Here is a 22,496-nt window from a genome sequence, read left to right on the forward strand (position 1 = left end):
AGAAAAAATCATGGCTTGTGTTTCAATGGCAGAAAATGCAAATCTGCCAATCTGTGTGCTCTGGTGGCACAAAAAACTTGACCTGCAGCTTCTGTGGGCCATAAACGCTGGACTTTGCTTGGCTTTTGTGGCCATTTCACATTTGCAGAGCCCCCTGCAATACTAGTACAGTAAAAAAAACTAATAAGTGACCTGATTTTAAAAACTGCACCCCTCAAGGACTAGGATATGACCCAACAGATGATTAAGAGAATATTAACAAGAAAAAATGAAAAGATCCAGGTTTATTTTTCTTTAAGATAAGCCCCCCTTAGCTCTAAGTGCAGTCACCTGACAGCAAGAGCCAATCAGCGCTCACTGAATGCTGCCTCCGATTCTGCAGGTTTCTGAGTATCCGCAGGTCGCAGATGAGCAGGAGGCGGCAGAAAGCCGCTGCTCCCCGGACATGATGCTGACGGAGCAGTAGAGTGGCATCTTCTCCTGTCAGCTCTCACTGGTAGAATGAAGCTCAGCCAAGTACAGGATTCCTGGGACGACCCCGGACCAACAGTGACGTCCTCCAGCAGTAAAGTATGAACCATCCTCAGCTCCTGTCCTTCCTGTAGCTCTGCTGGGATAACATCTTCTCTGTTGCCCTTCTTGCCTCCTCCTGTGAGTGTGAGCATGTTAACCCTTACCTCCCCTCCTGCATTCAGTACTTGTGTTGTGTTTCCTGTGTAGAAGGGTTAAGCCCTCAGACCTGCTCCCTTCATGCAGTACAGTATGTCTCATAAGGATTGCACTAGTGTATACCGAGCAGGCTCAGCTGCTGAGTCTGCTCCATACACCTGCACCCCCTCCATAATGAATATATATGTCATGGGGGTGTGAAGAGGTCAATTTCCCCAATTTATATTATTTGTTATCCTCTGCTGCCTTCTTGTGGAGAAATATAATATTGTACAGGTTCAAATAAGAGGAAAAATCTAGTCCTTTTTTTCTGCACCAGAATTTCATTTCTAGTAATAACATAAGTACCACAGAGAAGGCCCATGGGAGGTCGGCCTTGGAGGGTGAGAGAGGGAGATATGGACGACTCAAACTCGTTCCTCCACAGATCTATCTGCTCATCTTTACTTTGAATAAGATTTTGCATCAACTAATTTGGTCTTAAAAGTTAAGTTAAAAGTTTGGAATCGTGTTCAGTGAGACATTGATTAAAATCTTACTTTTCAAAGTAGGAGTACTCACTTATACTGAGGACCGTACATATACAGTAAACTGTGAAACGCTAAATAGCAACTCTTGAGTAGTGTTGAGCCACCCCCGTAGTGTTCGAGTTCGGTTCGGTTCGTCGAACACCCGTGTGTTCGCCGAACTGTTCGTCGAACTGTTCGTTGAACACCTTCGAACACCGTTAAAACCAATGGCAGGCAAACAAAAACACATAGAAACACATTGTGATGAAAGCCGGCCGGTGGGTGCAGCTCTCTGGCGCCCCCTTACCTCTCAGGTCAGTCAAGGTACTGCACCTAGAGAAAGTAGTGCCAGGAAGCTGCAACCAGCGCAGGGAACACGGTAGTGTGTTATCCCTTCAACGTCACTAAACCGTAACGTCACTACACAGCACAACTCGCTAGCGCCCTCTTAGCCTCAGGTCAGTCAAGGAACTGCACCTAGGATAAGCGGTCGCCAGGGAGACTGTCCTGTAACCTACTGGGTATCGGGGCCCTCTGTAGTGAGGGCGGTATATATATCTTCCTTGGCCGCGCCAGGAATATATATATCTGAACCTCCGACCGTCACTACCAGCCTTCCCCAATCCCCAGTTGGTATGCTGCCACCAGTCCCTATTTTAGATATACGCCCAGTCCGTGAATGGGCCTATATCGGGTCAGGAACCAACCCTGGGTAGCGTTTTTGGCTTGAGCCGAGCTCACACGGACGTGCGTTCGTTATGCAGAATAAAAGGCAGGCCCACAATTACTTGAGGTAATTGATTATAATAATACACTAGATACACGATATACAACTAAATATACACAGGTATAAGGTCAGGCTAAACTATACAACAATGGAATACAACACACAGAATCGCCACAGCATATCAGTTACCGGTTTCTTGATTTTCTTGTGACGCAGGGAGAGGATTCTGCGATCGCAGGCACGGTTCTTTGTTACAGGCTGAGGCCTACCACCGCATGGTCAAACTGCTCCTCCCCTTGGTGGCCTCAGCTGGTGCTCAGATGTTCAGCACACCACTCTTGGGTCAAGACTGACTTGTCTCTTGTCTGTCCTGCTATCTTACCTGCCCCGTCCCGCCCACTGCTGGTGAGGTCAGCTGGCTCAGTCTCCACCCTCAGGTCTAACTTCGATCAGAAGCCCAAATTCTATGGAACCCAATAACTTCTTCTGGGATGGTCTCATGATACCCCCAGGGGTTCCCATGGATTCGGGCCGCCGTAACCGACCTTTTGATATCAATTATGATACCATACGGTCCTCAGGAATGGCTCCGCGCTATATCTTGGCTTCCAGAGCACGTACAAACGTCTACCGCGGAGGCTTGTGTGCGCAATGGCTCCGGGACGCCGTGATATTTTTTTATTGGCCCATCCCACGCAACATGCGTGTACTATTCATGTTTCTATATCTTATGCCTCCATGCTTGTGACAGACAAAGAAACTAGTCCTATGGGACAAATGGTCAGGTACAGATAGACGAAGCACCCCCCCCTGCTGGCTGTGTTTCCTCTCGAAGTCTTTGAAGCTCCTAGCATTCAAGTGTTAAGTAGGCTTCTTATCTTACAGGAGCCTGGATGGGGGGAAACTATCTAGTTGACGTTTTAACAGAAGGTCCCAAGGGTGGGGGCTGCTGAAGTGTGGCCATCCCTGGATATGATTTATCATTACCAAGATGGCGGCTACAGGTTCATCACACCTCCCCCTATACGAGGGCGCGAGGGGGTAGCACATTCCTGTGTTCCCCCGTGCGTCCTTCTGCACCCTCCCCTTGCCGGGATAACCCGTCAGCGTTACCGTGGTCACGGCCTCTTCTGTGGCGAATGGAGAAGTGGTACTGCTGGAGAGCGAGGCTCCAGCGTAGCAACCTGCCATTCGACCCAGAGACCGTGTGTAACCAGCTGAGGGGGTTGTGGTCCGTCTCCACGGTGAAATGGCTCCCGTACAAGTAGGGCTGCAGACGCTGCAGGGCCCATACAATTGCCAGGCATTCTTTTTCCACCGTGGAGTAAGCCACCTCCCGGGGCAGTAGCTTCCTGCTCAGGTACAAGACAGGATGTTCCTGGCCTGTCGTGTTGACCTGACTTAGCACAGCACCGAGGCCAAAGTCACTGGCGTCGGTCTGTACCACAAACGGCCGGTCGAAGTCGGCAGCTTGCAGTACAGGGGAGCTACTTAGGGCGGCCTTGAGTGCCCCGAAAGCTGTCTCGCAGGCGACTGTCCAGTCGACTGCGACGGGCAGCTTCTTCTTGGTGAGGTCCGTCAGGGGCTTGGCCAGGGTGCTATAGTGTGGGACGAACCTCCTATAGTACCCGGCGGTCCCCAAGAAGGACATCACCTGCTTTTTGGTCCTAGGAGTGGGCCAGGATGCGATGGCATCCACTTTCCCCGGTTCTGGCTTCAGAACCCCCCCGCCTACCCGGTGACCCAGGTAGAGGACCTCACTCATGCCCAGCTGGCACTTTTCCGGCTTGATGGTCAAGCCTGCCCGGTGGATCCGACCGAGCACCTGCCGCAGGTGCTCTAGGTGATCCTCCCAAGTGGGACTGAAGACTGCAATATCGTCCAAGTACGCAGCCGCGTACCCTTCAAGTCCCTCAAGCAGCGTATTGACCATCCGCTGAAAAGTGGCAGGGGCATTCTTCATGCCGAATGGCATCACTGTGGACTCGTACAGTCCAAAAGGGGTGATAAAGGCAGAGCGTTCCCTTGCCGCGGGGGTCAGAGGAATCTGCCAGTACCCCCGGCTCAGATCCATGATGGTCAGGTACTTAGCCCCGGCCATCCGATCGAGCAGGTCATCGATGCGTGGTATGGGGAACGCATCGGTGGCCGTTACAGCGTTGAGCCCCCGGTAGTCCACGCAGAACCGTGTAGTTCGGTCCTTCTTTGGTACGAGGACTACAGGCGAGGCCCACGCGCTGCTGGATGCCTGGATCACCCCCAGCTTCAGCACCTCGTCTATCTCTTGGCGCATGTTTCCCTGCACCTCGAAAGAGACCCGATATGCTGAACGCCGGATCGGCGGGTGATCGCCAGTGTCCACGTCGTGGACAGCCATCTCAGTCCTTCCGGGCAGGCTGCTGAACAGCCCCCGGAAGGGGTGCAGGGTGGTCCCCAGCTGGGACCGTTGGTCCTCCGTGAGCTGGTGGCCAACCCCCACATCCTCGATGGACCCACCCGCCTTGGCTTGGGTGAGCAGATCCAGGAGGGTTTCTACCTCTCCTTCCTCGGGAAGGTTGCACACTGGGTGGGCAGTCGCTTCCCGCTCATGATGAGCCTTCATCATGTTCACGTGGAAGGCCTTCCTCCTTCCACGGGCGTGATCCAGGGTGACCAGATAGGTGACGGCATTGAGTTTCTGGTGCACGAAGTAGGGACCTTCCCAGGCTGCCTGAAGCTTGTTCTGTGGTACGGGGACCAGTACCCACACCTTTTGACCCACCTGGTAGGTCCTCTCACAAGCATTCTGGTCGTACCACCGCTTCTGGTCGGCCTGGGCCTGGGCCATATTGTCCTGCACCAGCTTTGCCAAGGCCATCATCCTGTCCCGGTGGCGCACGACATACTCGATGACCGACACCTCGGGGGTGGCCAAATCCCCTTCCCATGCTTCCTTCACCAGAGCCAGGGGGCCCCGTACCCGTCGCCCGTACAGGAGCTCAAAGGGGGAGAACCCCGTTGAGGCCTGCGGAACCTCCCGGTAAGCAAATAGGAGGTGTGGGAGGAAACGCTCCCAGTCTCTCCCGTGGGAGTCGACCAACATCTTAAGCATCTGCTTTAAGGTGCCATTGAACCGCTCACACAGGCCATTAGTCTGTGGGTGATACGGGCTGGCCACCAGATGTTGCACCTGCATTTGCTTACAGAGGGACTCCATCAGCCGCGACATGAACTGGGTCCCTCGGTCGGTGAGCATTTCTTGGGGGAAACCCACTCTGGAGAAGATCTCCAGTAAGGCGGTAGCCACCTTGTCGGCCCGAATGGACGACAAAGCTACCGCTTCCGGGTACCGGGTGGCATAGTCCACTACCGTGAGTATGAAGCATTTCCCGGAGTGGCTGGGAGTGGACAGAGGTCCAATAAGATCCACAGCGACCCTCGAGAAAGGCTCTTCGATGATTGGCAGAGTTACCAGTGGGGCTTTGGGGCGCGGCCCCGCCTTCCCCACCCTCTGACAGGTGTCACACGAACGGCAGTAGGCACCCACCGCGGCTCCCATCCCAGGCCAGTAGAAATGCTGAGCTATCCTGGCCTTGGTTTTAGCGATCCCTAGGTGTCCGGCCATCGGAATCTCGTGTGCGATCCGCAACAATTCCGCCCTGAACGGATAGGGTACCACTAACTGTCGGTCCCTGGGCCACGCCTCCGGTGAACCCTGCTGGACCGTTACCCGGTACAGCCGTCCCTGGTCCCAGACCACACGCTCGCAGTCTGACTCCATGGGAGGCTGTGCCGCCTGTTCCTTGAGAGCTTTCAGGCTGTCGTCTGCTTCCAACGCAGCCTGAAATTCCTGACTTGATGTGGCCAGAATCGACGAAACTGCCACATCCTCTGTCAGCCCCTCCGGGCATGTCACCTGGCCGCTGTCTGACCCGGCAGACACTTGGTCAGAAGTGGGGAAGCCGTCGGACCTCTGCAAGGCTCCTTGGGCTCCGGCGCTCCCACTCCTGGTGACAGCGGCTATGACCGCTGTGACCGTGGGTAGTGCCTGCTTCCCCTCTGTTTCTGACCAAGCCGCCCGATCAGGCAGGCTTCCTAGGCCTTTGGACATCTCGGATGTGGGGAACTCCTGCCCTGGGGTCTTACCTGGCGGCTCCTCTCTTGGGACACCCCCACCTCCCATGGCCTGTTCCTCCCCCTGCAGTGGGCCTATACTCAGCAGCCTGGATACCCCTGGGAGCCCTACACTGCCGGTAGCTGCCCCCCTCTCCATCCCTGAGCTTCCCTCTACAGAATCCTGCCCGCCCCCTCCCTCACCGGAGGACAAGAGGTCACGGCACGCCGGCTGAGCACCTCTGCGGGCATCCCCACACTCCCCACCTGCTTTCACTAACCCTGTTTGTGTTGTGTCTGTGCAGGTGTTACCCTCAGGTTTCACTCCCTCCTCCTCAGCAGGACACACACTACATACAACATGGTTGGCATTAGCAGCAGACAAATCAATACACTCTTGGGGGGCCGAACTTGGGGGTTCAGAGGGTACATACTGCGATACTAGACGCCCCAAGACGGTCCCTAATAAAACATTTGCGGGAATATTTGGCGTTACTCCCACCTCCCGCATCCCCCTTCCGGCACCCCAGTCCAAATACACCATGGCAACGGGAAGTGCCGGCTCCACGCCTCCAACCCCGGAGACGGAAAGAGTCTTTCCTGGTACCAAGTCCTGGGGGGACACCACCTCAGGCCGTACCAGTGTTCGTTCAGCGCCCGTGTCCCGCAGTCCCATGACCGCAGAACGGCCTATGGTGACGGGTTGGATGTTGTCCAGGGACCTACCACCACCCCCTCCCACACACAAAACATTGGGCGCTCTCTGGGACTGGGATGGGGTCTTTTGGCGCTGGGGACACTCAGCCCTAAAGTGTCCTGGTTTGTTGCATAGATGACAACGTCTTACGTCTGGTCCTTGCCTGGAGAGGGCAACAGGGGGATACACCCCTTGTGTTCTAGGGGCCGGGGAAACAGGGGCATGACTGGGCTTACCCCCTCTCCAGGTGCTGCTGGCAGACTTCTTCAGCTCAGGCGCCCTGTTATTGGCATACTCGTCTGCCAGGGCGGCTGTAGCAGAAGCCCCTGTTGGTTTTCGGTCACGGAGGAACTGTCGGAGGTCCTCTGGGCAGTTCCACAAGAACTGCTCCGTGACGAACAGTTCCTGGACCTCCTGGCGGGTAGTAAGCGCTAGACCCGAGGTCCAGTGCTCTGCGGCTCTCAACAGCGCCCGCATATGATCGGTCCAGGTGTCCTTGGGGCCACGCAGCAGGCTCCGGAACTTCTGGCGGTACGACTCGAGAGTGAGGTTGTACTGCCGGATCAGGGCCCGCTTGATGCAGTCGTAGTTCTGTACCTCCCCGGCAGGTAAGTCCCCCAAGGCATCCAGGGACTTACCCCTCAAACGGGGGGTCAGGTATCTGGCCCACTGATCCCGGGCCAGATGGTGCTGAAGACAGGTCCGTTCAAATGCCACCAGAAAGGAGTCCAGGTCCCCATCCTTCTCCAGTAGAGGGAAGTCCTCAGCTCGGACTTTGGACGACTTGGTCTCCTGATGGGTTGGTTGCTCTAGCGGAAGCCCCCGCTGGGCCAGGTCCAGTTGGTGCTGGCGCTCCGCAGCTCGCTCTGCACGCTCCGCAACCTCCCGGCGCTCTGCAGCTTCACGCTCCGCAGCCTCCCGGCGCTCTGCAGCTTCACGCTCCGCAGCCCGCTCCGCAGCCCGCTCCGCAGCCCGCTCTGCACGCTCCTCCTCCGCTGCCTTCTCTGATGCTGCCAGGAGGGTTTTGTAGACGGCATCGCCATGAGACTGGAGACTTGCCATAGCCGCTTGTAAAAGGGCTTGTGATCTGGACAGGCTGGGCTGGGTAGGTGGTGGGAAGCCCACTGCGGGACCGTATACTGGGGACTGGCTCCCTGAGGTGCCCGGGCTGGACTCCTCCTCGCCATGAGTAACAATGTCCTCCCCTCCTGCCACACGGACCGTAGCATTAGCCTCTTGCAGGGTCTTGCTCCTGGTGCCGTCTGCCATCTTGGTAACCGACACCGCTGCAACCCTGAGTTTGCACACACCTTGCTATACTTTTAGCCTGACCGTCTAACGTTGGGCTGACCTTAAGACTCCAGCAGTGGAAGTTACCACTGGCAGTCTTTAGTGCCTGGGAGTAGGGGTCCCACAACACTATTATTCTGCAATCCCACCGCTCTGCCACCAATGTGATGAAAGCCGGCCGGTGGGTGCAGCTCTCTGGCGCCCCCTTACCTCTCAGGTCAGTCAAGGTACTGCACCTAGAGAAAGTAGTGCCAGGAAGCTGCAACCAGCGCAGGGAACACGGTAGTGTGTTATCCCTTCAACGTCACTAAACCGTAACGTCACTACACAGCACAACTCGCTAGCGCCCTCTTAGCCTCAGGTCAGTCAAGGAACTGCACCTAGGATAAGCGGTCGCCAGGGAGACTGTCCTGTAACCTACTGGGTATCGGGGCCCTCTGTAGTGAGGGCGGTATATATATCTTCCTTGGCCGCGCCAGGAATATATATATCTGAACCTCCGACCGTCACTACCAGCCTTCCCCAATCCCCAGTTGGTATGCTGCCACCAGTCCCTATTTTAGATATACGCCCAGTCCGTGAATGGGCCTATATCGGGTCAGGAACCAACCCTGGGTAGCGTTTTTGGCTTGAGCCGAGCTCACACGGACGTGCGTTCGTTATGCAGAATAAAAGGCAGGCCCACAATTACTTGAGGTAATTGATTATAATAATACACTAGATACACGATATACAACTAAATATACACAGGTATAAGGTCAGGCTAAACTATACAACAATGGAATACAACACACAGAATCGCCACAGCATATCAGTTACCGGTTTCTTGATTTTCTTGTGACGCAGGGAGAGGATTCTGCGATCGCAGGCACGGTTCTTTGTTACAGGCTGAGGCCTACCACCGCATGGTCAAACTGCTCCTCCCCTTGGTGGCCTCAGCTGGTGCTCAGATGTTCAGCACACCACTCTTGGGTCAAGACTGACTTGTCTCTTGTCTGTCCTGCTATCTTACCTGCCCCGTCCCGCCCACTGCTGGTGAGGTCAGCTGGCTCAGTCTCCACCCTCAGGTCTAACTTCGATCAGAAGCCCAAATTCTATGGAACCCAATAACTTCTTCTGGGATGGTCTCATGATACCCCCAGGGGTTCCCATGGATTCGGGCCGCCGTAACCGACCTTTTGATATCAATTATGATACCATACGGTCCTCAGGAATGGCTCCGCGCTATATCTTGGCTTCCAGAGCACGTACAAACGTCTACCGCGGAGGCTTGTGTGCGCAATGGCTCCGGGACGCCGTGATATTTTTTTATTGGCCCATCCCACGCAACATGCGTGTACTATTCATGTTTCTATATCTTATGCCTCCATGCTTGTGACAGACAAAGAAACTAGTCCTATGGGACAAATGGTCAGGTACAGATAGACGAAGCACCCCCCCCTGCTGGCTGTGTTTCCTCTCGAAGTCTTTGAAGCTCCTAGCATTCAAGTGTTAAGTAGGCTTCTTATCTTACAGGAGCCTGGATGGGGGGAAACTATCTAGTTGACGTTTTAACAGAAGGTCCCAAGGGTGGGGGCTGCTGAAGTGTGGCCATCCCTGGATATGATTTATCATTACCAAGATGGCGGCTACAGGTTCATCACACACATAGAAAACACTTTCAAAGGTGTCCAAAAGCTGACAAACTGCTCAGAAGACACAACTAACACATGGAAAAGTGACAAGTACATATAGTCATGCGAAAAGAAAAGAGGTGGAGGAGTAAAAGGAGGGGGAGACACAGATATAGGCATGTCATGCCCTTCTAAAATCCAAAAAGTGAGAAGCCGACACGTTCAGTCCGCTCCTGCCCGTGCCACCTCCGTGTCGCCGGGTTTGTGCCAGAGCCTCGGTGAACCCTGATGGCCAGCCCCCCTCTCCCAATACTGGTGCCTGTCTGCTGGTGGGTCGAGCGAGCCCCCCTGTGGTGGAGGCAGCTCTAAGCTTTTTAATTTAAATTGTCTCTCTAATTTGAAAAAATGCACTTTAAATACATTTACAAGGATCTATTGGAGGGCAAGTCTCATGCCAGCAGCCGCGTAATTCCAGCTCCAGTAGCGTCCACTAAAGCTGCTGCAGTTAAAAAGCTTTTATAAGGATCGAGCTCGGCTGTCCACCGCAAGGCATCCTACTGCCAGTCCGAGCCCCTATGCCTTGGGGTGCCTCCTGATGCTCTTCACTGAGTATCCCGTGGTCCCGAAGCATTTCCTTTGAAAAAATGAAGTGTCCAAACTACAGGTGGTGTAGCTTGCTTAACAGCTGGGATAATCCGCTGACTAGCAGACCCTGCTACTAGGCACAAAGTATTTCCTGGGCTAGATGCAGTTAAAAATTTGTAATTAGATACTCTCGTTGGATGCTGAGAAAGCATTCCATAGAGTCTCCTGGCACGCCATATATGATTCTCTTAGAAAGCTTGGGGTAGGGGTCTAGGGGACCCTTTTATAGCCAAAATCACGGCCCTGTATCGCAATACGTCACCTAGGCTGAAGATAAATGGAACTGTAGCACCCTGAGGGCTCGGTTGCTACAGAGGTATTGCACCTCACCCAGAGGTGTGATATCTCACTCTCAGGTAAGGATGTAGTGTGGATCAGGACCCGACACCTGCATGCATTACACCACATTGCCGTGGGGCAGGGCGACCAATATGCCCCTGAGATGGGCATGACAGTCCCTGTCCCTGGCTGGAGTGGGGGGAGGGAACACTGAGGAAGGGGAACCCTGTAGTGCAGGAGCAGGGAGGAAGCAGTTCCTGGGTGCATTGAGAAGGGAGTATAAAAGGTGGGCACCATCTTAGTTCAGTGCAGAGAAGTCTGAGCAGAAGTGGCAGGGAGCAGGGGCTCTGCATGAGCTCTGCTCCGGAGGCGGGCCTAGTAACAGAGGCCCAGGCCTGGAAGAGGGAGAAGGAAGGAAGAGGAGCGGAGAAGGCTCCAGGAACGAGGAACGAAGGGATCTCAGGGGTGCGGACGGGCGAGTCGCCACCGCACGCCCGAATCCACCTGCGTGGAGGGGTCAGGCGAAAGGGGGAGACCGGTCCCCGAAACTAGTGGAGGCAGGAAACGACCCTCAGCTAGAAACAGGAGGCTGTGACATTTTATGTGGCGCAGCCCCTCGCTACACCCGCTAGGAAGGCACCACATAGGGTCAGGGAAACTGGCGCCAAGTTTACCAAGAGGAGGCCCGAGGCAGCCGGACAGAAAGGTTGGTAAGAAAGGCCAGACAAAGGACACACAAAGGGGGTCCTGTGAAGCACTCCAAAGTTATCTGGGAGTTGTCTGAGCCCCTCACCTGGTGAGCACAGTACGACGTGGGCAGCCGTTACCTGCAGACGTGGTCTGGATAATAAGAACTGTGAGTAAAGGCCCTGGACTGCATCACTGACTCTGTGTCGTTACTGCTGCTGCCCTGCACCATCACCCCCATCCTCCGCATACACTGCCCTGAGGCTATACTCCTCCCGTGGGGAGTTATGCTGCGCTCTGCTGCACCCACAACACCAGCCTCAGCGGTCTGCCCTGGAGCGGCGGTTCACTCTGACCGCAATCCACGGGTGGCGTAGTCGGACATTTAAACATCAAAACCACATAAATAGTTCCGCCACTGGTTTGACCGCCCTGAGCCACGGAACCGGGTTGCCGCCACGGAGACTACAACCACCAGCATCCACCAAAAAGGGTCCGGCTCCGGGTGTCCCAAGGCCCAGGGGGCGCGTCAGAACATTTTCATCACCTTTCACAATCACCAATGGGACAAGGCAGGGATGTTCTCTGTCCCCTCTCTTATACATCCTAGTGACGGAGCACCTGCTCTCATCAATTCGCCATAACCCCAATATTAGGTGGATTGAGATGTGAGGCACCGAGTACAAGTGCTCTCTATTTGCTGATGATGTCCTAGTATATATCACTCAATCACATATATCCATCCATGCTGTTATGGCTGAAATAGATCACTTTGTTACATGGTCAAATTTTAAAATCAATGCAGCGAAGTCTGAGGCCCTCGATGTCTCCCTCCCCAAATCCATATAGGATTCCATCCAGTCCAACTTTCCCTTTGCCTGGCCCTCACAGGGTATCAAATACTTAGGAATTCCTATTCATAGAGACCTCTCCCATCTATGTTATCTTAATTTTGGGCCCTTTATTGAACAACTCCATACAGACCACGGTTGGCAAGTTAGAACTGTAAGATTCACTACGTGAACCACTGGTGTTTTGTGGAAAAGCACATGTACACTGTGTTCCAAATTATTATGCAAAAAGTGTTTAGGAGTGATAAGGGAAGAATTTGTTTGTTTGTCAGTTAAACTCATTGATGGTGATGTGTGTCAGGGCTCTTTATATCACTGTAAGCAATTGCAGACACCTGTGCTAATTAGTTTGGCAGGTGTGTCCAATGAAAGGCAAGACTACTTAAGAAGGCTGTCTCACATTATTAAGCAGCCTACATTTTCTGCCAAAATGGGAAAGAAAAAGGATGTGTCGGCTGCTGAGAAGCAACAAATTGTGGAGTGTTTAGGTCAAGGCATGACTACAATCAACATTGTGCGATGATCAGGATGAAGTGTCTTGGCAATCAAGAAGTATGTAGCTGATTCACAGTACACACGTGTGCGTGCTGATAAGGGCAAATTGAGGACTCTTTCCTACAGGCAATTACGTCAGGTTGAAAGAGCAGCGGCAAAAAAGCCTTGTCATAGCAGCAGACAAGTTTTTGAAGCTGCTTGTGCCTCCAACGTCCCCCGAACAACAAGATGCAGGGTCCTTCAGAGGTTTGCAGCTGTGCATACGCCATCCTGTCGACCTCCTCTATCCACTTCACACAAGCAGAAATGGCTCCAGTGGGCCAAACATTACATGAAGACTGATTTCAAAACAGTTTTGTTCACGGATGAGTGCCGTGCAGCGCTCGATGGTCCAGATGGATGGAGTGGAGGATGGCTGGTTGATGGACACCCCACGCAAACACGGCTACAGCGCCAACAAGGAGGAGGTGGAGTAATGTTTTGGGCTGGAATCATGGGGAGAGAGATTGTCGGCCCCTTTAGGATCCCTGAAGGCGCTAAAGATGAACTCCATAATGTATGTGGATTTTCTCAAACAGCACTTCCTGCCATGGTTCAAGAAGAAGAACCGTGTATTTCACAGCAAGATCATTTTTCTGCATGATAATGCACCATCTCATGCTGCACATAAAACATCTGCATCTCTGGCTGATATGGGCATAAAAGGGGACAAACTTATGGTGTGACCCCCATGCTCCCCTGACCTCTACCCCATTCAGAACCTTTGGAGCATCATTAAAAGGAGTGTCTATGATGGCGGGAGGCAGTTCACATCTAAGCAACAGCTCTGGGAGGGTATTCTGTCCTCATGCAAAACAATTGAAGCAGAAACCATCCAAAACCTGACAAATTCAATGGACGAGAGAGTTCAGAAGCTCCTTTCGAACAAGGGGTCCTATGTAAAAATGTAACATCACCTAGAATAAAGTTTTGAGTTGAAAACTGTTTGATTTCAGTTTCTAACAACCTGCTAATGCTTATAATTTCAAAAATGACCATTTTTTTGGTCTTTATTAAAATGAAAAGGTTGATCGAAAAGTTTGGGGGATCTAAGAGTGTGGCAACCCAGTAGTCATGATTACTTCGAATTCTGACAATATGAGGGTCATGCTGCAGGTAGTGCAGCAAGAAGGCACTTATGTGTCTTGCGCATCTCGGAGCCCCAAAATTATTTTCCGGGCTAGATGCAGCTAAAAATTATTATTAATTTTAAATCTGGTGAAGCTTTAGTATAGATGGCCTAATAGGATCAGTGCTGCACACTGCTACAAAGCCCAAATTATTTTCCAGTCAAGATACAGATAAACATGATTAGTAATTTTAAATCTGGTGGAGCTTATTATAGATGGCCTAATAGAATCAGTGCTGCACACTGCTACAAAGCCCAAATTATTTTCCAGCCAAGATACAGATAAACATGATTAGTAATTTGAAAGCTTAAAATGGTTGGTAGGGTGATTTTAACCAATCATCAAGCTTTTACTCTCCCCAGGATGACACAGGGGTAGAAAAGTCGTTTCGGATCCATGATTTGTTCATCTTTATGAACGTGAGTCTGTCTACATTATCAGTGGAGAGCCGCGTGCGCTTATCTGTCAGCACACCGCCAGCAGCGCTGAACACACGTTCAGACAGAACGCTGGCTGCGGGGCATGACAAGATCTCCAAGGCGTAAGTGGCTAGCTCCGGCCATTTATCCAGATTGGAAGCCCAAAAAGAGCAAGGGTCCAGTGACACAGTCGTGGCTTCAATGTTTACTTGGAGATACTCCTGTACCATCGTCTCTAGGCGTTGACTATGTGTCAGACTTCTTGTCTCCTGTGGCCTTGCAAAGGATGGGCTAAAAAAGTGGTGAAATGATTCCGCAAAATTGATGTTACCAGCAGATACTGTGGTTCTGTTACGGTTTGAGTGCTGAACACTTGACGGTCCCACGGTTGGCAAGTTGGAACTGTGAGATTCACTACGTGCACCACTGGTATTTTGTGGAAAAGCACATGTAAGATTCTGCAACAGTCTCTGCTGATACTCCTGCATGCGTGCATCCCTTTCTATGGCAGGAATAATTTCTGCAAATTTACTTTTGTACCGGGGATCTAACAGTGTGGCAACCCAGTAGTCAGGATTATTTCTAATTCTCACAATTCGAGGGTCATGTTGCAGGTAGTGCAACAAGAAGGCACTCATGTGTGTTGTGCATCCAGGAGCACCAAGTCCCTGTTGTGTTGGTGGCGAGGTAACAATCATGCTTCCTTCCTCTGTCCTCTCCCCCCAACCTCGCACAACAGAAATGTGATCAAGGTCTCCCTCATCTGATGAGTCTTCCATCAGTTCATCCTCCACTTCTTCCTGGGCTCCTGCACCTTCATCACTAGTTTGGCTGCTACCATGCGCCCTGGTAAAACCATCTCCCCCACCCTCACATGCCTGCCGCCTTGGTGCTGCCGACCGTCTGGACCTTGCAGATGTTAGCCCTTCCGCATACAACTCCTCCTCCTCTACTTCCTCCACCTCCTCTTGTGCCACCACCTGACTCCGAATTCTGTTTAACATGTGATCCAGCATGTAAATCACCGGAATAGTCATGCTGATAATGGCATCGTCAGCACTAAACATCTTCGTCACCATTTCAAAACTGTGCAGAAGGGTGCATAGGTCCCTGATCTGAGACCACTCCTCCAGCGTGATTTGCCCCACCTCTGGATCTCGTTGGCCCAGGCTATACGTCAGAACGTATTGCACCAGGGCTTGTCGGTGCTGCCACAGTCACTGCAACATGTGCAGAGTTGAATTCCACCGGGTAGGCACATCGCATTTTAGCCGGTGAAGTGGCAGGCCCAACGACTTCTGTAGAGATGTAAGTCGCTGAGCTGCGGGATGCGAACGGCGAAAGTGAGCACACAGCGACCGTGCCCTCTGCAGAAGGCCATCTAGTCTGGGATAGTGGGCTAAAAATTGCTGGACAACCAGGTTCAACACGTGAGCCATACAAGGCACGTGTGTGACATTGCCCCGGCGAAGGGCCGCACCCAGGTTTGCAGCATTGTCGCACGCGGCCTTCCCTGGTTTCAGGTCCAGTGGAGACAACCATTCATGAAATTGGTTCTCCAGAGCTGACCACAACTCCTCAGCTGTGTGACTCACATTTCCCAGACATTTCAATGTAAAAACCGCCTGATGACGTTGAGCCCTACTGCCAGCATAGTAAGGAGGTGTGCAGGATCCCTTCTGCGCAGTTAGAAAGCTTGTGGCATGACCAGACAGGCTTTGGGTGCAGGTGGAAGACCGAGAGGAGGTTGAGGAGGCAGAAGCAGTGGAGGAACTTTGACATAAAGAGGATTGACGCACAACTCGTGGGGACGGCAAGACTTGGACAGCAGCCCCTTGTCCTGCTGTCACCATAGTTACCCAGTGCCCAGTCAGCGACATGTAACGCCCCTGTCCATGCCTACTCGTCCAAGTGTCTGTGGTGAAATGCACCCTGTCACACACAGAGTTTCTCAAAGAAGCGGTGATGTTGTGTGCGACATGCTGGTGGAGCGCAGGCACACCTTTCTTTGAGAAGTAGTGCCGACTGGGCATCTGGTACTGGGGCACTGCGACGGACATAAGGTCTCGAAAATCCTCTGTGTCCACCAGGCGGAAAGGCAGCATTTCTGTAGACAAGAACTTGCAGATGGTGAAATTCAACCTCTTAGCTTTCTCATGGCTAGGAGGAAATGGTCTTTTACTTGTCCACATCTGAGGGACCGAGGGCTGGCTATTGTGCTTAGACGGGGTTGATAAGGGTGTCCCCGGCAAACTGCCGGTCTGTGAGGAAGATGCAGGCGGACATGTTAGGTTGCCTTGATCCAAAGGTGGTGCTATCGATGTCGGACAGCGCTCAACACCAGCTGGTGTTACCACCTCCAAAGAAAATGATGACCTGCCAATCACGCTGGCTGTTGCGGGTAAAGAGGTGGCAGGTCTGCGCCCCAAAACAGGTGTGACTGCTGTCCCCCCAGTCACAGAGGATGAAGAGGCCGTGGATGCACAAGATATGGCAGACGGTGGTTGGACCGGCCGGCTAGGCCGCATTGTAGCACACTGAGCTTCCCACTGCAACTTATGCTTCATGTCCATGTGCCGGTTCATGCATGAAGTACTCAAACTATGTATTTTTTGGCCTCTACTTAGCTTTTGCTGACAAATGTTACAGATAACACGAGTTGGGTCATCTTTATTGATCTGAAAAAATGCCCAGGCTATGCAAGGCTTAGCACCCATGCGACCTGAAGAGCCACCACGACTTGTGGTGAGAGGCAGAGTTGTGTTTGAGGATGCAGTTGTTGACGTGCTTCCAGTACTACGTCTCTGTCCAGGAAGGCGCAACCTGACCTCGTCATCACTAGCATCTTCCTCCACCTCCTCTGCTGACCTCATCTCTTGGCTGACTGTGGGTTGACAGTAAGTGGGATCTCCAACCTCATCATCATCACCCTGTGCGTTATCACACCCGTCGTCCTCAGAGCCAACCTGTTCCTGCCCTGACAAAAAACTAAGGTTGTCGCTCCAATCAGGTATTTGAGTCTTATTATCGTCTTCCTCATTGTCTCCACCAACAGGAGTTACAGTTTGGGAATGAGGGTCTACATTATGGTCAGAACCTTCTGCGTTTGGTCCTGGATCCGACTCATAAAGATTCTGGGCATCAGTGCAGATCATTTCCTCGTCTGGATTCACAGAAGCGCTGGAGTCGACCTCTGATTCCCAGGCTATAGTATGAGTAAACAGCTCTGCAGACTCAACCATCTGTTCTACCTCATACTCAGACGGGCAGCTGGAGATTTGGGAGCTGTGAGGAAGCAAGTGCGATTGGGGTGACACCTTTGAGGACTGGAGTATTTGTGATGTTGAAGTTGATGTGGAGGAGAGCCCACTTAAAGGAGCACTTGATATCCGTTGAAGCACCTGCTGTTTTTGTGCCTCATCTGGAATTTGTAGCGATTGGCGTGGCCGTAAGAAAGGGATCTTATCACATTGTCCGCTAAAAGAAGTAGACATTTTAGTTTGGCTGGAAGATGGTCTTTCTTCTGCAGATGTTACTGTTGCTTTAACACCTACCCCACGGACACAACCTTTTTTCCCCTTCCCAACACGCCTATTCCCCTTTCCACCAGCAGCAGGCCTTTTTCCACTCATTTTGGTGGTTAACTAATTAACAACTCTGGAGTTGTTTGCACAAAAAAACAATGGATGGGAACCGAGCAGAGCTGAGTGGCCAAACTGTGGTATTAGGCCAAAACTATTGGCTGGGTTAGATGCAGAAAAAAATTGTATTCAATTTGCAACCTGATGGAGGTCAGTATAGATGGACTAATAGAGAAAGTCCCACACACTGCTAGAAGGCCAAATATTTTTTCAGAGCTAGATGCAGAAAAAAATATATTCAGTTTGCAACCTGATGGAGGTCTGTATAGATGGATTAATAGAACAAGTCCCACACACAGCTAGAAGCCCAATATTTTTTCAGAGGTAGATGCAGAAAAAAATATATTCAGTTTGCAACCTGATGGAGGTCAGTATAGATGGACTAATACAACAAGTCCCACACACAGCTAGAAGCCCAATATTTTTTCAGAGGTAGATGCAGAAAAAAATATATTCAGTTTGCAACCTGATGGAGGTCTGTATAGATGGATTAATAGAGCAAGTCCCACACACAGCTAGAAGCCCAATATTTTTTCAGAGGTAGATGCAGAAAAAAATATATTCAGTTTGCAACCTGATGGAGGTCAGTATAGATGGACTAATACAACAAGTCCCACACACAGCTAGAAGCCCAATATTTTTTCAGAGGTAGATGCAGAAAAAAATATATTCAGTTTGCAACCTGATGGAGGTCTGTATAGATGGATTAATAGAACAAGTCCCACACACAGCTAGAAGCCCAATATTTTTTCAGAGGTAGATGCAGAAAAAAATATATTCAGTTTGCAACCTGATGGAGGTCTGTATAGATGGATTAATAGAACAAGTCCCACACACAGCTAGAAGCCCAATATTTTTTCAGAGGTAGATGCAGAAAAAAATATATTCAGTTTGCAACCTGATGGAAGTCAGTATAGATGGACTAATACAACAAGTCCCACACACAGCTAGAAGCCCAATATTTTTTCAGAGGTAGATGCAGAAAAAAATATATTCAGTTTGCAACCTGATGGAGGTCTGTATAGATGGACTAATACAACAAGTCCCACACACAGCTAGAAGCCCAATATTTTTTCAGAGGTAGATGCAGAAAAAAATATATTCAGTTTGCAACCTGATGGAGGTCAGTATAGATGGACTAATACAACAAGTCCCACACACAGCTAGAAGCCCAATATTTTTTCAGAGGTAGATGCAGAAAAAAATATATTCAGTTTGCAACCTGATGGAGGTCTGTATAGATGGACTAATAGAATGATGCTATGCCCAAAAGATTTTACTTCACTAGGTGCAGTAAAAAAATTGGTATTCTATACACAGGTGGTATATCTTGCAACACAGATAGGCTACTCCACTGACTAACACACTCTGCAATAGGCCAAAAAGGATTAGCTTTGCTAGATTCAGCCAAATGCTGTGAAAAAAACTTGCACAGCACTGGCACAGACCTGCCTGGCAAAAACTGATAGGAACTGATGTAACCTAGTCCTGAAAAGGACTCCAATTACAATTAGTCTTTACTCCCACAATCTATCTATTTAAGAGCACAGACCTGCCTGATAAAAGTCGTAGGAAATGCTGTAACCTAGTCCTTAAAAGGACTGCAATCACAACTATTCCCTACTCCAAAGCTATCTGTAGATTTGTGCGAAAATTGGCTTGAAATTAACAAGGTATAGCGCACACAGCAACAGCGGTGCCGTCTAACACGCAGCTGCAGCAGTGAGAAAATGGTGGCGACGGGGAAAATGGCTTGGTCTTATAGGGCAAGGACATGTGACATACACTGCCAATGACACATGCCCTTGCTTGTGTGAAAAAAAGCACTTCGCTCCTTGTGTGCGCTGCTGATAGGCTGACAGATTGCACCTCCCCACTGTAAATGCGGGAAAGAGAAAAAAAAAATGGAGATCTTCATTGTTCCTGCAGAGATCCATCCCCTGCCCCTCCCCCCGCCCCGCTGTACACTCAAACTGCGTATTAACATTAATTTTCATCATTACTGAGAAAGAATCCAGTTATGATTTTGGTGCACGAACAGTTATCGAACATAACCTCGAACAGCCGAATTTTTCTCAAATTGTTCGTGTTCGCCAAACGGCTCGAACACCGCCCAAAACAGCTCGAATTTGAGATTGGCGAACAGTTCGATTAGAACAACGCTCATCTCTACTCTTGAGAAAGACCAAGGCTGTGGGTCAAACCGTTGAAAAATTCGCTAAGAAAATCGCTAAAACGTCTAATATACAGTATCTTATATCTTATTACATGGGCAAACTCCGAAATATATAATGAAGGATGTGCTGCAGGATATGTAGCTGGTGAACGCGAAGGTCTGTGTCTCATCCATCGATGTAAATGAATTTGATCTTACAATGTTATTCTTGGTACAGGCAAGGCAATCCCCGCAGGGATAACATCCCCACCTCTGCTTACTATTACCAAAAAAAACAAAAAAATTCCTTGTTTTGGCCACATAATGGTCCTTGCTAAATGGTCTCTTAAATTTTAACCACGTTTGTCCGTCATTAATGGAAATTCCGAGATCTCCTTTTGCAGAACAGGATCCCTCAGTAATACCGGCCAGTGTCTTTTTCAAATGTTTTTCAGTTTTTCATAGAGTACCATTCACAATTAAATTTTTACCATGTCTGGCTGTCATTAATGGAAATTCCGAGATCTCCTTTTTCAGAACAGGGTCCGTCAGTAATACCGGCCAGTGTTTTTTTAAATGTTTTTTATAGAGTACCATTCACAATTGAAGGTGGAGATGAACCTAGTCTTGGTATCAAATTAATTTACATCGGCGTTTGGACTCGGACCTTCGCGGTCACCAGCTACATATCCTGCAGCAAATCCTTTGAAAAACATTTTAAGAAAACACTGGCCGGTATTACGGCAAATCCTGTTCTGAAAAAGGAGATCTCCGAATTTCCATTCATGACGGTCAGACGTGATAAAAATTTAAGAGACCATTTAGTAAGCAGCCATTATGTGGCCAAAACGAGGAATTTTTTTGGTAATAGTAAGCAGAGGTGGGGATGTTATCCCTGCGGGGATTGTCTTGCCTGTACCAAGGATAACATTGTAAGATCAAATTCATTTACGGCGGATGGGACTCGGACCTTCGAGGTCACCAGCTAGATATCCTGCACTACATCCTTCATTATATATTACAGAGTTTAGCCATGTAATAAGATATATGTTGGGCTTATTTCCAGGGAGCTACGTGTACGTGTTCGGGAGCATGTTAGGGAGATTGCGATGACAGGGGAGGTGGAGGATCCTATGACTTTAAAAACCATACTGAAGCATTTCAGACTCTATCACAACTCTGACCCATGGGGATTCAAAATTAAAGGTATTGATAGAGTCCACTGTGGGATCACAGATGGGGATATAAAAAAGACACTTCCCCAGCTTGAGTTGAGATGGATTGTGGACTTGGGAACAATGTCCCCAAATGGGTTGAATGAGAAACTTAGTTTCTCACCTTTCCTGTGATCTCTACTTTTTAATCATTTTTATGGTGTGGTGTTAATATTTCTTCCTTTCCTTTTTTCTTTGATCATAGCAAAGAACCTGATTTATTGCCTTATATGCTGACCATGGAACCCAGGAACCATCTATCTGGAGAAAAAGATCTGAATATGTCTGCTCCCATTTCTATGAGGAACGCTGCGATTTTTCTACTGGAGAAAAATTTTTTCCTCTGTCCGAAACGATGAAAATCAATATCCGGATCGCGGTGCCACTAATTCCAACTGGACATGTTGCTATCTTCTCTGGCATAATTCTGATATGGACACTTTTTTATGATGATGCAGGAGATGTTTCTGACAAATGTTGGATGTCGATTTCCTTAGACCTCTGGAGGATGGCTCACTAAATAAAATAAATTTCCCCTTTCCCTTCCGCTTTCCCTTTCTCCTGTCTTTTGTAGAAATATTTAAATAGATGGAGATATGTTTTACCAGTATATGGAATGGGATAGGGGGATGGGGATATTTTTATAATGCTGTAATAGTATATTAGTTTTCTGTAATTGCTATACATTCTTTTTAGTTCCCACATTATCAAGGTTGTTTGGTGACCCTTTGGTGGAACGGATGCTCACAGGTATATATGGTGTCTGTGACATTGTACTTAGTGTATATGGGCTATTTATATGCATCAGTTAGATTTTCTTTCTTGCAGAATATATGTGACTAGCTATTGAACCCGTTCTATGCCAGGGTGGCGAGCATTTTTATTGGTATATTCTCCCCCACCCTGTTACGTGCCGCCCCCATCCTGTTACATGCCACCCCCATCCTGTTATATGCCGCCCCCATCCTGTTACGTGTAGCCCCCATCCAGTTACGTGCTGCCCCCATCCTGTTACGTGCAGCCCCCATCCTGTTAAGTGCAGCCTCCATCCTGCTATGTGCAGCCCACATCCTGTGGCCCCATCCCGCTATGTGCAGCCCACATCCTTATGGCGCCAGAACTCACAGTATGCATTCAGTGTCTACGCATACTGCAATGTCCAGAGCCATATACTTCTCTTACCTGTAATGGCTGGATGCGTTCTTCTGTCTGGAGCCAGACTGTGCAGGCGCGTCACGCATGTGCAGTCTATAGAGGCTTTGGACAGAAGGACACATCCCTGGTTATATTATAGATATCCCCCAATTATGTTAATATCCCCCATCCTGGTATATGGCACCACTC

General features: G+C 50.1%; 1 long non-coding RNA gene across 1 annotated transcript; it reads left to right on the forward strand.

Moving 5' to 3' along the window:
* The first annotated feature begins 346 nt into the window (after positions 1–346).
* Positions 347–21,703, forward strand: LOC141264305 (uncharacterized). Its single transcript, XR_012319882.1, has 2 exons — positions 347–651; positions 21,358–21,703. It is a non-coding gene; the product is annotated as an uncharacterized lncRNA (long non-coding RNA).
* The last annotated feature ends 793 nt before the right edge of the window (positions 21,704–22,496 follow it).

Source organism: Phyllobates terribilis, unplaced genomic scaffold (genome assembly GCF_046119375.1).
Source record: "Phyllobates terribilis strain yellow unplaced genomic scaffold, ASM4611937v1 Scaffold_4__5_contigs__length_816908805, whole genome shotgun sequence".
Classification (NCBI taxonomy): Eukaryota; Metazoa; Chordata; class Amphibia; order Anura; family Dendrobatidae; genus Phyllobates; species Phyllobates terribilis.